Genomic DNA, 14770 nt, shown 5'->3' with positions numbered 1-14770 from the left:
CTATTGCAGGGTTTTCAGGATCATAAGCTTCTTCTTCAGAAGTTGCCTCTTGAGTACTGTTGGATGCAGCTTGCATTCCATTCAGACTCTGAGAAATCATATTGACTTGCTGTGTCAATATTTTATTTTGAGCCAATATGGCATTCAGAGTATCAATTTCAAGAACTCCCTTCTTCTGAGGCGTCCCATTACTCAAAGGATTCCTCTCAGAAGTGTACATGAACTGGTTATTAGCAACCATGTCAATGAGTTCTTGAGCTTTTGCAGGCGTTTTCTTTAGGTGAATGGATCCACCTACAGAAGTATCCAATGACATCTTAGCTAATTCAGAAAAACCATCATAGAATATATCCAGGATGGTCCATTCTGAAAGCATGTCAGAAGGACACTTTTTGGTCAGTTCCTTGTATCTCTCCCAAGCTTCATAGAGGGATTCACCTTCATTCTGTCTGAAGGTTTGGACATCCACTCTAAGCTTACTAAGCTTTTGAGGAGGAAAGAACTTGGCTAAGAAAGCCTTGACCAGCTTATCCCAAGAGTTCAGGCTATCCTTAGGTTGAGAGTCCAACCATACTCTAGCTCTGTCTCTTACAGCAAAAGGGAAAAGCATGAGCATGTAGACTTCAGGATCTACTCCATTAGTCTTAACAGTATCACATATCTGCAAGAATTCAGTTAAGAACTGAAAAGGATCTTCAGATGGAAGTCCATGAAACTTGCAGTTCTACTGCATCAGAGAAACTAATTGAGGTTTCAGCTCAAAATTGTTTGCTCCAATGACAGGGATGGAGATGCTTCTTCCATGTAAATTGGAATTAGGTGCAGTAAAGTCACCAAACATTCTCCTTGCATTATTATTATTTTCGGCTGCCATCTCCTCTTCCTGTTCGAAAATTTCTGAAAGGTTGTCTCTGGACTGTTGTATTTTAGCTTCTCTTAGTTTCCTTTTCAGAGTCCTTTCAGGTTCTGGAACTGCTTCAACAAGAATATTCTTGTCTTTGCTCCTGCTCATATGAAAAAGAGGGACAGAAAAATAATAATAATAATAGGGATCCTTTTTACCACAGTTAGAGGTCCCTGTGTGAATAGAAGAAAAGAAGAAGAGAAAATCTGAACTCAAAGAGAGAGAGGGGGTTCAGATTTTTGAAAATAATTTTTGAAAAAGAGTTAGTGGTTTTCGAAAATAGTTTTTTGAAAAAGGTTAGTAATTTTTGAAATTTTAAAATCAAAAGTTAAAATAATTAGTTAATTAAAAAGAAATTTTGAAAAAGAGGGAAGATATTTTCAAAATTTAGAGAGAGAGAGTTAGTTAGGTAGTTTTGAAAAAGATAAGAAACAAACAAAAAGTTAGTTAGTTAGTTGAAACAAATTTGAAAATCAATTTTGAAAAGATAAGAAGATAAGAAGTTAGAAAAGATATTTTGAAATCAGATTTTTGAAAAAGATAAGATAAGAAGATATTTTTGAAAAGATATGATTGAAATTAGTTTTGAAAAAGATTTGATTTTTAAAATCACAATTAATGACTTGATTCACAAGAAATCACAAAATATGATTCTAGAACTTAAAGTTTGAATCTTTCTTAACAAGTAAGTAACAAACTTGAAATTTTTTAATCAAAACATTAATTGATGATGTTATTTTCGAAAATTAGGAGATAAAGATAAGAAAAAGATTTTTGAAAAATATTTTTAAAATTTTCGAAAATAACTAAGAAAAATGAAAAAGATTTGATTTTTGAAAAAGATTTTTAAAAGATAAGATTTTTAAATTGAAAATTTGATTTGACTCATAAGAAACAACTAGATTTTAAAATTTTTTTGAAAAAGTCAAATCTAATTTTCAAAATTTTAAGAGAGAAAAAGGGGAAGATATTTTTTTAATTTTTGAAATTTTTAATGATGAGAGAGAAAAACATGCAAAATGATGCAATGCATGAAAGTTATGGATCAAAGCAAGAAATGCATGCACGAATGCTATGAATGTCAAGATGAACACTAAGAACACTTTGAATGTCATGATGAACATCAAGACTTATTTTTAAAAATTTTTATATGCAAAGAAAACATGCAAGACACCAAACTTAGAAATCTTTCATGTTTAGACTCTATGGATGCAAAAATGCACATGAAAAACAAGAAAAGATGCAAAACAAGAAAACATCAAGATCAAACAAGAAGACTTACCAAGAACAACTTGAAGATCATGAAGAACACCATGAATGCATGAATTTTTCGAAAAATGCAAGATGAACATGCAATTGACACCAAACTTTCAACTTGACTCAAGACTCAAACAAGAAACATAAAATAATTTTTTGATTTTTATGATTTTATGAAATTTTTTTGTATTTTCTTTTAATTTTTTTTTCGAAAATCATTTTGAAAAAGAAAAATAAGGATTCCAAAATTTTTTATATGAATTCCAGGAATCTTATGCTCTTTAGTCTAAAGCTCCAATCAAAGGGTCAGGCATGGCTTAATAGCCAGCCAAGCTTTAGTATGTAACTCAGACATGACACGCCTGACATTCCCTACCCAGAAGGATTAGACATGGCTTTACAGCCAGCCAGACTTCAACATGCTTCATGAAACACTAGAATTCATTCTTAAAAATTCTGAAGAAAAATATATTTTTTTGAAATCATTTTTATTTTAAAATTTTTTTTTCGAAAACAAAGGAGAAAATTTTTGAAAGATTTTTGAAAAATTTTTTGAAAACTTTTTGAAAAGAAAACGAAAGGAAAGTTACCCAATCTGAGCAACAAGATGAACCGTCAGTTGTCCAAACTCGAACAATCCCCGGCAACGGCGCCAAAAACTTGGTGCACGAAATTGTGATCTCAGGCAACGACGCCAGAAACTCTGTACGCACGTCTTAATAAATCATTTTTCATTCACAACTTCGATACAACTAACCAGCAAGTGCACTAGGTCGTCCAAGTAATAAACCTTACGTGAGTAAGGGTTGATCCCACGGAGGTTGTCGGTATGAAGCAAACTATGGTCATCTTGTAAATCTCAGTCAGGCGGATATAAAATAGCTATGGAGTTTTCGAAAATAAATAATAAAATAAGGATAGAAACACTTATGTATATCATTGGTGAGAATTTCAGATAAGTGTATAGAGATGCCTTTCATTCCTCTGAACCTCTGCTTTCCTGCTGTCTTCATCCAATCAGTCTTACTCCTTTCCATGGCTGGCTGTATGTAAGGACATCACCGTTGACAATGGCTACTTTTAATCCTCTCCGGAAAATGGTTCGATGCGCTGTCACTGCATGGCTAATCGTCTGGAGGCATCACCCTTGCCAATGGTTGCATCCTATCCTCTTGTGAAAATGGTCCAAATGCACTATCACAGCACGGCTAATCATCTGAGGTTCTCGATCATGCTGGAATAGGATTTACCCTCCTTTTGCGTCTGTCACTACGCCCAGCACTCGCGAGTTTGAAGTTCGTCACAGTCATTCAATCCCAGAGTCCTACTCGGAATACCACAAACAAGGTTTAGACTTTCCGGACTCTCATGAATGCCGCCATCAATCTAGCTTATACCACGAAGATTATGATTAAGAGATCCAAGAGATACTCATTCAATCTAAGGTAGAACGGAAGTGGTTGTCAGGCACGCGTTCATAGGGAATGATGATGATTGTCACATTCATCACATTCAGGTTGAAGTGCGAATGAATATCTTACAAGTGGAATAAGTTGAATTGAATAGAAAAACAGTAGTACTTTGCATTAATCTTTGAGGAACAGCAGAGCTCCACACCTTAATCTATGGAGTGTAGAAACTCTACTGTTGAAAATACATAAGTGAAAGGTTCAGGCATGGCCGAATGGCCAGCCCCCAAAATGTGATCAAAGATGATCCGAAGATCATAAGATGTCCAATACAATAGTAAAAAGTCCTATTTATACTAAACTAGTTACTAGGGTTTACAAAAGTAAGTAATTGATGCATAAATCCACTTCTGGGGCCCACTTGGTGTGTGCTTGGGCTGAGCTTGAATGTTACACATGCAGAGGCTCTTTCTGGAGTTGAACGCCAGGTTGTAACGTATTTCTGGCGTTCAACTCTGGTTTGTGACTTGTTTCTGGCGCTTAACTCCAGACAGCAGCATAGAACTGGCGTTCAACACCCTTTTACGTCATCTAAACTCGGCCAAAGCATAGACTATTATACATTGCTGGAAATCCCTGGATGTCTACTTTCCAACGCAATTGGAATCGCACCATTTTGAGTTCTGTAGCTCCAGAAAAGCCACTCTGAGTGCAGGGAGGTCAGAATCCAACAGCATCAGCAGTCCTTCTTCAACCTCTGAATCTGATTTTTGCTCAAGTCCCTCAATTTCAGCCAGAAAATACCTGAAATCACAGAAAAACACACAAACTCATAGTAAAGTCTAGAAATGTGAATTTAACATAAAAACTAATGAAAATATCCCTAAAAGTAACTAGATTCTACTAAAAACATACTAAAAACAATGCCAAAAAGCGTATAAATTGTCTGCTCATCAAGCCACTATAGCAAATTATATATCACTTCAAAGCCCCAGATATTAGCTTTCCAACGCAACTGGAACCGAGTCATTTGGATCTCTGTAGCTCAAGTTATGACCGTTTGAGTGCGAAGAGGTCAGGCTGGACAACTTAGCAATTTCTTCAACTTCTTGTATTCCTTCCATTTTTGTATGCTTCCTTTCCATTCTCTAAGCTATTCCTGCCTTATAAATCCTGAAATCACTTAACACACATATCAAGGCATCGAATGGTATAAAGAAAGAATTAATATTTGGTGATTTAAAGGCCCAGGAAGCATGTTTTCAATCATAGCACAAAATCAGGAAAGAAAACGTAAAACATGCGAATTGTATGAATAAGTGTGTAAAGAGTTGATAAAAATCACTCAATTGTGCACAAGATAAACCATGAAATAGTAGTTTATCAACCTCCCCACACTTAAACATTAGCATGTCCTCATGCTAAACTCAGGAGAAGCTATAAGGGAGTGAAGAGGAATGGTAGATGTATGAAATGCAACCTATCTATATGAATGCAACTACATGCTAAGATGTTTCTATCTACTTGGTTAAAAGTAAATAAGCTCTTCAAGACAAACATAAATCAGATTTTACTAATTCAAATTATACAATAAAAGACAAGTAAACTTATAAGAAGATAGCTCATGAAAGCAGGGAACATAGAATTAAGCATTGAACCCTCACTGGTAGTGTATATGTACTCTAATCACTAGTGTATAGGGTAATTCACTCTACTCTTCTCTAATCATACTTTCTAAACTTTGTTCTTCATCTAACCAATCAACAAGTATTTAATGTACCAATGCAAACATCATGAGGTCTTTTCAAGGTTGTAATGGGGATAAGGTAAGGGTGAGGGTATATATATGGCTAAGTGAGCTATAAATTGAATCTTTAATTAACCTAAGCTTTCACCTAACATACATATACTCTATATAATTCTAATTCATGCCTAGCTACCCAAAATTTCTACTTTTGCATCACATACTCATGTATCAACTTTTCTTTAATTTTATCACATATGCATTTATTTTTCATTAACTTAATATTGGGGTAATTTTGTCCCCTTATTTATTTACTTATTTATTGAATATTTTTTTTTGGATTTTTTTTAATTTTTTTTAATTTTTAATTTTTTAAATAGAAAAATAAACATAACTTATCAATGCACATGGATTTTTAATTTTTCTAGTCTCACATGAGTAGGTACCCAAATTCTCAATATTTTATCAAAGTAAAAACATAACACATTCCCTTATTAACCCATGTTCCTACAGTTTCCCCACACTTAATTGTTACACAATCTCTATCTTAAGCTAACCAAAGAATCAATTGGGATATTTAATTGTTTTTCTGCTTAAGGCTAATGATGTGGTTATAGAACAGAATAAATGGGGATAAAAAGGTTCAAGGTGGCTAACAAGGGTGATGTAGAAGGTAGGCTTATTTGGGATAAGTGAACTAATAACAAATAATGGCCTCAATCATATACAAGCATTTAAATACACTAAATAGTGGACATATAGAATGGAACAAAGCAAAGATTGCAATCATAGGGAAGAAAACACACAAGAATAAAAATTTATGGTTAAATAATGTAACCATATAAATAAGTTCAAAATCTCACTGGTTGTGTATTCTTAGCTTTTTAAACTATGTTCCAAATACAACTTCAAACAAGTTTTAACATAAAAATTTTTTCAATTTAAATTAGTGAAATACTATAAAAATTTATTGAAAAAGAAAATATTACTTCAACCAAGTAGTAACTAAATACATAAAATCAAGAAAACATGTAATCAAATATGCAAATGCAACAATGAACTAATAAAGAAAATAAGACATTGGTGTTGAGAAGGAAATAACTAACCCACGGAAGTCGGTATCGACCTCTCCACACTTAAAGATTACACCGTCCTCGGTGCATGCTGAGATGTACAAGTGGACGGGTTGCTACAACTGATGCTTTTCTCTAGAGATTGTGCAGATGGACTTGTCTGTTGCCCAATATAGAAGTTTCTCTTTCCCTTTCTCGGTGGCCAACCTGAAAGAAGAGGAAAAAGTAATTCAGAAATAAAGATAAGAAAATAAATAAAGTCTGGGTGGGTTAATGCCAAATAATGAGGGTCTCAATTACATGGTAGCTACAACATGCAAGAGGAAAGACAGTAGAAACAAACGGCATATCAATAGTGCAAAAATTGCAACAAAGGGGAAGAGAGTGTGGGTAATGCAAGATAGTATAAGCTCATGTCAATGCAAAAGGAATACAGGTATCCGAAAAGATTAACATTGACTTAAATAATATTACCCAACAGTGGAAAACAAGTCACTAAGCACCAAAATAATACCAGAAAAGATGTAACAGTTGAATAAGAAAATTTAACACCATTGGAAAAATAATAGACCTAGAAAAGAAAATAAAAATATGCGCAAAATTAAAATGCAATGGATGAAAGTACGCAAATAAATTAAATAAAATAGAATGGAAGTGAAGAGGGATGAGAGGTTAAAGAGATGAAGAAGAAGTAAGTAAGAAAGAAAGAAAAAAGAAGAAAAGATAGAAGAAATTAGGTTTAGAAAAGAAAAGAAAAGATAATTGGCGCTGATCTGGATAAGTTGTGCGACACAGGCGACGCGGACGCGTAGGTCACGCAATCGCGTGGTGTGTGATATTTTCCAGGTGACGCGGATGCGTGGGTCACGCGATCGCATGACCTGATTTGTGCTATTGGCGCGAGTGCAGCCGTGCATTCGCACAACTCTCTGTTTTATATGCATTTTGCCAAAATCTGGGTGACGCATGCGCGTGGGTGACGCGATCGCGTGAATGGCCATATTTTGAAAAATGATGCGGATGCGTGGGGCACGCGGTCGCGTGATAGGGCTGGTGCTTCCAGCATCATTCCAGCCCAGCTCCATCATAACTGTCTGCCATACACCTATTTACGTCGATTTTGCAGGGCCACGCGTTCGCGTGGTTGACGCGGACGCGTGGGGAGGCTATTTCGCAAACGACGCGGTCATATTTGTGCCTAAGGCACGCCTCCAGCCACGCTTTCGCGTGACTTTCTGTTCAATTCTCTTTTCTTCAGAATGTACCTATGACGTGGACGCATCAGCGACGCTGACGCGTCGCGTGCTTCCCCTCTTTTTTTTATGCAATATGCAGATGCAAATGCAGAATGCAGGTGAATATGCAGAAATTATGAATGAACACGAATAAAAATAAAATAAAATAAAACTAAGAACAAAAAGGAAAGAATATACCATGGTGGGTTGTCTCCCACCTAGCACTTTTAGTTAAAGTCCTTAAGTTGGACATTTGGGGAGTCCTTTGTTATGGTGGCTTGTACTTGAACTCATCTAGAAATCTCCACCAATTTTTGTGATTCCAATGGCCTCCGAAATCCCAAACTAGGCACAAAAATCCTTCAAGCAGGTTAAAGCAAGTGACAAGGCCCCAAGAGTGTTGATTTCTAGACTGAATTCTGGGGTCCCAAACCTTACCTTTGCACCCGTCTTCTTGTTGACCATCTTTGTTCCAACCGGGTGGTAAGCAATCTGAATTCTCACTCAGGCATCCAAACAGCTTCCTAGACCCATTCAATTTAGTATTCTTCCAACCTTGATAACTCAGCCGTGATGGCTTTGGAGAAGAGGTCTTCAACAACTTTGGCAGGGTGATTTCCAGCTCCATTCCCTTGGGCTCTTCTTTGACAATTTCCACCTCTTTGCAAGCTTCTTCAATATCAACCTCTTCCTCTTGGTAGCTTTTTTCCAATTCAATCTCTTCTTCATTGTTCACCAAGGGCATGGGAGGTTGTGCTTCTTCTTCTTTAATTTTCATGTCAAGTCCAATGGGAGAGGATTCAATTGTAGATAAGAATTAATCAATGATTGAATCCATCTCTTGATCAACCTCTTCAAAGTCTTCAACCATGATATGCATTGGAGGTTGTACACCCTCTTCAACATCAATTTCAATCATCCTTGAAGGAGGCTCTATAACTTGACTTTCCCATGGAGGTTCAGCATCTCCTATGTCTTCAACCAATTCTTCTTCTTTGATAATTTCAGCTTCCTCCACTTGTTCCAGTACAAAATCATGCTCCTTAGTGTCCATTGGAGTTTCTAGTATCTCCTTCATGCTGCGTTCTTCAGTAGATTCTCCACATGAAGCCATGGGGATTCCTTGAGTGTCTGAACGTCGGAAAGGTAATCGATTTATCACATGATTTAATTGGTGAAGTGTGGCATGAAATTTTTCAAATGTTTCCTTGAGTTGCTCCCTTGATTCTTGGGGTGATGGATATGGACATGGTGCATTGGGAAGTGGTGGTTCTTGGGAGTAATTGGGTTGGAATTGGGGTGGATAAGGGTTAGGTCATATGGAGGTAAATGGTGGTAGTTGGCTTGTGAGTGTGGTGGTTCAAAGCTGTGTTGAGGAGGTAGTTCATAGGCATATGATGGGGCTTGTCGGTAATTACAAGGGGGTCCACCATAACTGTTGTTTTGGTATGCATCACAGAATGGTTGTTGGTTATAGCACACTGGAGGGGGTTGTTGCCAAGAGGGTTGATCAAATCCTTGTGGCTCCTCCCATCTTTGATTGCTTTGACCTTGATGCATGTTCCTATTATAGATTCCATTCCTTACAACAACATTGGAACCAAACTCAAAAAGACGGGGGTGAGAACTCATAGTAACTAATAAAAATTAAAAACAAAAATAAATAAACAAGAAAAGAAAAATAAAATAAAATAAAATAAAATAAATAAGAGAAAAGGTTTGAAAAAGATTTGATTTTAAGATTAGAAAAGATAAGATAAGTTAGATAAGAGAAGATAAGTTTTTAAATTAAAAGGTTTTGAAATTTAATTTTTTGAATTTGAAAATTAAATTTTGAATTTTAAATTTTGAAATTTGAATTTTGAAAAAGTCAACAATATAAGATAAAGATTTGAAAAAGATTTAAATTTTGAAAAGGTTTGATTTTTAAAATTTTAAATTTAAATTTTGAATTTTGAATTTTGAATTTTGGAATTTAAATATTGAAATTTGAAATTTGATTTTGAAATAAGATAAGATAAGATTTTGAAAAAAAAGATATGATTTTTGAAAAAAAATTTGAATTTTGAAATTTGAAACTAAGATAAGATAAGATAAAAAATTTTAAAATAAAAATATGAAATTTTTTTTTAATTTTTGAAAAAAATCAATTAAAATAAAGATAAAAAATATTTTTGAATTTAATGAGGAAAGAGAAAAACAATAAAATGACACCAAACTTAAAATTTTTAGATCAAAACGAAGAAAATAACCAAGAATAACTTGAAGGTCAAGATGAACACGAAGAACAACTTGAAGATCAAGAAAGAACAAGGAACATTATTTTCGAAAATTTTAATAACTAAATAAAAATCAATAACCTCTTAATTTACGAAAAAGCAAAAATAAAAACAAAAATAAAAACAAATAAACAAGCAAAAAGCAAATATTTACAATAACCAATAATAAGGCACACGTTTGCAATTCCCCGGCAACGGCGCCATTTTGAAGAACAAAACTCTCGCGCGATCTAGAATTTTCACAAATAAATTCCCGTTGTAAGTATAGCTTATAGACCGACAAGAATTCCTTTCTTACAAAAGTTTGGTTGTCACAAGTAACAAAACCCAATAAAATTTATAACCGAAGTATTGAAACCTCGGGTCATCTTCTCAAGGGATTACAGGAAGGTATGATTTATTATTGGTTATGTAAAAAGATATGTTTTAGGGTTTTTTTTAAATAAGGAACAAGTAAATTAAATGACAAGAAAAATAAACTAATAATTAGAAAAATCTCTTGGCAACGTATGAGAAATTGAGGTCCTATCCTAGTTATCCTTATCAATTGTGATGAGAATTGGATTTTGCTCCCACCTTGTTATCCTCTAACTATGAAGGTAAGTCAAGTGGATGAATCAATTTGATTCCTCTGGTCCTAGTCAATTCCTATGGAAAGACTAGAGTTATTGGAATACAAATCAACTAGCAAAGATAACAATCATCAATCACAAGGAGTTTGATAACTCAAGTGTCTCCAATTACTTAACCAAAGAAAAAAGAAAAAAAATCTACTTGAATAAAAATGCCTTCAAATGGGAAGCAACAGTAACATAAATAAAAGAAAGAAATCTTAATTCTGAAATACCTCAAATTATATTAAATAGAACATTCAAATCTTAACATGGAAAAGTTCATAAGCCAATTTAGGAATATTAACAAGTAAAAGCATTGGAATAAATAAAAGTAGAAAATAAATTAAAGGAACTTTGAACCTGTGATTGTAGAAGCAATCCTAAAATAAGAGAAATCCTAATCCTAAATCCTAAGAGAGAGGAGAGAACATCTCTCTCTCTAAAACTACATCTAAAACCTAAAATTATGTGAATATGAAATTTGTATGAATTTTCCAATGATGAATGGATACATTTCCCCACTTTATAGCCTCTAATCTGTGTTTTCTGGGCCGAGAACTGGGTCAGAAACAGCCCAGAAATTGCTGGGGGCGAAATCTGCCACGCTGATTTTCATCACTACAACGCATACGCGTAGAGCACGCGTTTGCATCACCTAGCTCTATGGCCACTATGAGAAATTATATATCATTTCAAAGCCCCATACGTTAGCTTTCCAATGCAACTAGAACCGCGTCATTTGGACCTCTGTAGCTCAAGTTATGACCGTTTGAGTGCGAAGAGGTCAGGCTGGACAGTTTAGCAATTTCTTCAACTTCTTGTATTCCTTCCATTTTTGTATGCTTTCTTTCCATCCTCTAAGCCATTCATGCCTTATAAATCCTGAAATCAATTAATACACATATCAAGGCATCGAATGGTATAAAGAGAGAATTAATATTTGGTGATTTAAAGGCCCAGGAAGCATGTTTTCAATCATAGCAGAAAATCAGGAAAGAAAACGTAAAACATGCAAATTGTATGAATACGTGTGTAAAGAGTTGATAAAAACCACTCAATTGAGCACAAGATAAACCATGAAATAGTGGTTTATCAGTCACCCCCCAAAATCGTGATCATAGGCCCCTTTTAGGTCACCCTTTTTTGAAAAACCGTGACGATAGTCTCTTTTTGGTCACTGTAAAAAACCGTGACCATAGACCCCTTTAGGGCACCCCTAAAACTGTGACTATAGACCTTTTAGGCCACCCCCAAAAACCGTGACCATAGATCCCTTTAGGCCATCCCCCAAAACCGTAACTATAGACCCTTTTAGGCCACTCCCAAAACCGTGACCATAGATCCCTTTAGTTCACCCCCCCAAAACCGTGACCATAGACCCTTTTAGGTCACCCTTTTTTACCATAGACCCTTTTAGGCTACCTCCAAAATCGTGACCATAGATCCTTTTAGGCCACCCCTCAAAACCATGACCATAGACCCTTTTAGGTCACCCTTTTTTGAAAAATCGTGACCATAGACCCTTTTTGGTCACTGTAAAAAACCGTGACCAAAGACTCCTTTAGGTCACCCCTCAAAACCGTGATCATAGACCCTTTTAGGCCACCCTTTTTTTAAAAAACCGTGAGCATAGGTACTCTATGATCACCCTTTCCAAAAAAACCGTGACCATAGCTTTTTTTTTTTGTCACCCTAAAAAACCGTGACCATAGAGGGTCTATGGTTATGGTTTTTTACCGTGACCAAAAAAACCGTGGCCATAGACCCAAAATATTGTAGTGTATTTTAATACTCATATCAACCAAACCTCATTCATTATTAACACTACATTCATTCATCAAATATTCCATCCTTCACCAATCATAAGTCTTTACCATCAAAACCACATTGTTTCTCATTAAAAATCGTAACCCATAATTTAATCATCCAAACAAATTTCATATCTCAATAACACATCACAACATATCATTACCACCCAAAATTATCAACACTTACCAAATTACAGCTTTCGGCCCAATTTTCATTCAACAACCATTAACCAACCAAATTCACACATTCAATCATCATTCAACACAATATTCAATCAACAATTCACTTTCCTATTTCATTGACAATAATTCAACCTCAACAACATAACATACCACAACTCAGCATATGTCACCCAACCTCAAAACATACCAAAACACATAATTCATTTCAATTAAGGCCTCTAGCCACAATTTCACTCAGAATCATCAATTAACCATCATAAGCATTTTCACTAAACCAATATCAAACACATTAATTTTTCCAATTCATCACTAACCTAGGGTCATCTAGCCTAGGTTTTCACATAACGTTATATAATATTTACCCAAAATCAAGACCCTACCTTCGTTGATGACAATTTTCATATCCTTTGAATCTCCTCTCTAATCATACCCAAGCTTTAATCAACGCAACCAAACCTCACTCGATCCTCCTCCAATCAAGTGGTGCACCCAAATTCTCACCAAAACTATCAAGCAACTATACTCAATCTAATTAAACAATTCTTCAAACTTTCAAGCTAGAATTTTTGCATATAATTGGAGAAAATCAAAAGAAAAGAGTTTTCTTACCTTATATCACATAACCTTGGGTCAAAATCTTGCTAGACTCGATACTAAGCTTCCCTTATATATCAAAATCACAAATTTTTAACACCTTAAATCCCAAACTCGAAATAGAGATAAATAGAGAAATAGGATAAGGTTTTTGAGATTACTCACCACAAAAGTTAGATAGAATCGAAAAGGATGATGATGTGATCGCGTGGCCACAAATGGATCTTCGATCGGAGCTCTGGATTGAGAGAAAAGTGGAATTGAAGAAGGGAATGAATAGTAAGTTAGGTTTTCTCTTCTCTTCTTTCTATGTCTCGAGCTCTCCTCTCTCTCTTTGTGAAATTGGTGATTTTTGTGAAATAGGAGGAGAGGGTGAGTCACGCCCTTACCCTTTAAGTGAGGGCAATTTCGTAGTTTTTGTCATCGGGCCCATCTAGGGCCAAAATCTTTAAGATAAGTGTTTTGGTTCGTATCCTAATTATTTTTTATCAATCTTACTTTTTTATTTTTCTTATACACAGTACCAGACAGACTTAAGCTTATACTGTTAATTATAATGTTAGTACATATTTTCTGCAATTAATAATATTTTCGCACTCCAATTAATTTTCTAATTAAATTTTATCAATAATTTTTCAAATTATAAAATTTAAATCGTTTAACTCCTTTTATTCACTTTTAATTTATTAATTAATTATTATTTATCTGGATTTTACAAGTGGCATAAATCGCCATCATCTAAATCATCATTTCATCCTTCATGAGCATTGATAAGCAAAAAATTAGTGTTGAGAGTAAAATATTAATTGTCATATTATCATTATAGTTTCTTTGAACGTGAAATTCCACGGGATATAATTCAATGGTTCCAGGACGTTTGGACCATTAAATGGTCCAATAATAAAACATGTTTTTCTTAGTTTTTAATCATTATTAATTAGTCCTTATTTAATTATAGCTACAATTTAATTCTTTATATATTATTTAATTATTAAATATACCTTCTATTTTATAAATTATTATTTTATTATTCATCTATTATGTTTATTAAGCATTAGAAACAAAAACAACAACAAAATAGATCTTTCATTAATCATGACCTTCATAAATATTTTGGCAATGTAAATCAACGAGTATTTTTGTCCTTGATCCGTTACATCTATAAACGCTAGAAAAATCGTGTTTCTTGGAAATTCAATCGATTAGACGTACAACACAATCAATTGAATATCGCAAATTTTTTCAAAATTCAATTGATGGGAAATGTAACACAATCGATTGAATTTCGCACGGCAATATGGGTTTTCTTAAAATTCAATCGATTGGATATATAAAAGGCTTTAATCACGTATAAATTTTAATCGATTGTATTATCATACCAATGGATTGAATATGAAAATACCCTTGTTGCTTTGCGATATTCAATCGATTGTGTAATAATTTCAATCGATTAAATTTTGAGAAAACCCATATTGCCGTGCGAAATTCAATCGATTGAATTTTGAAGAAACGTGTGATATTCAATCGATTGTGTTGTACGTCCAATCGATTTTTTTTGGCTAAACAGAAAAGAAAGAAAAAAAATAGAGACAAAACTAAATTAATTGGCTAGGTTCATATCTAAATCTATTACATGTTGAAGCTCACTCCGAGGTTGACTCCAATTAGAG

The 14770-nt window shown here is 34.4% G+C and overlaps 1 non-coding gene across 1 annotated transcript; it reads left to right on the top strand.

The window, feature by feature from the left end:
• The first annotated feature begins 370 nt into the window (after positions 1-370).
• On the top strand, positions 371-478 carry LOC112739885 (small nucleolar RNA R71). The gene has a single exon (XR_003170821.1). It is a non-coding gene; the product is annotated as a small nucleolar RNA R71 (small nucleolar RNA).
• Positions 479-14770: the final 14292 nt, after the last annotated feature.

This window comes from Arachis hypogaea, chromosome 13 (assembly GCF_003086295.3).
Source record: "Arachis hypogaea cultivar Tifrunner chromosome 13, arahy.Tifrunner.gnm2.J5K5, whole genome shotgun sequence".
Taxonomy (NCBI): Eukaryota; Viridiplantae; Streptophyta; class Magnoliopsida; order Fabales; family Fabaceae; genus Arachis; species Arachis hypogaea.
The sequence above is the reverse complement of the archived record's forward strand: the minus strand, read 5'-3'. Positions and strand labels throughout refer to the sequence as shown.